This window comes from Nannospalax galili, unplaced genomic scaffold (assembly GCF_000622305.1).
Source record: "Nannospalax galili isolate Female #2095 unplaced genomic scaffold, S.galili_v1.0 scaffold400, whole genome shotgun sequence".
NCBI classification, from domain to species: Eukaryota; Metazoa; Chordata; class Mammalia; order Rodentia; family Spalacidae; genus Nannospalax; species Nannospalax galili.
Window position 1 is genome coordinate 46,297 of NW_008345576.1, and position 531 is coordinate 46,827.

The window sequence follows — 531 nt, forward strand, 5'->3', positions numbered from 1 at the left end:
ATGGGAACTGAACCTGGGTCCCTTGCAAGAGTAGCCAGTGTTCTTAACTGCTGAGCCAACTCCAGTCCCTTGTAACACAAAATTTTAAATAGCACAGTTCTTTTACACCTGGGAAATTCAGGAAGTCACTGTGCCTCAGTTCGTTGCCGTTATGTCTGCGCACTGAGCCATTCTTAATGAATTGCAACTCTATTTCCGTTCCTATCCTAGTTTGCATTATTTGTTTGGCGTTATGAGGGGACACCCACTGAAGGACCAGGTCCAGGTTGACACCCTTCCCAGCATCTGCAGTGAATGAATCTTCTCCACACCAATTCCTTCTTGAAACACGAGGCCCAGGATGAACTGCAGCCAGGGACCGAACTTTGTCCTCTTGAGACTGTCCAGTGACCTAGAGAAATGGCAGCTCCTGTTCAGTATCTTTCTGACCCTGTACTTGCTGGGTCTCCTGGGGAATCTGATACTTCTGCTGGCCATTAGAACGGACGTCCACCTCCACACCCCCATGTACTTCTTCCTCAGCCAGCTCTC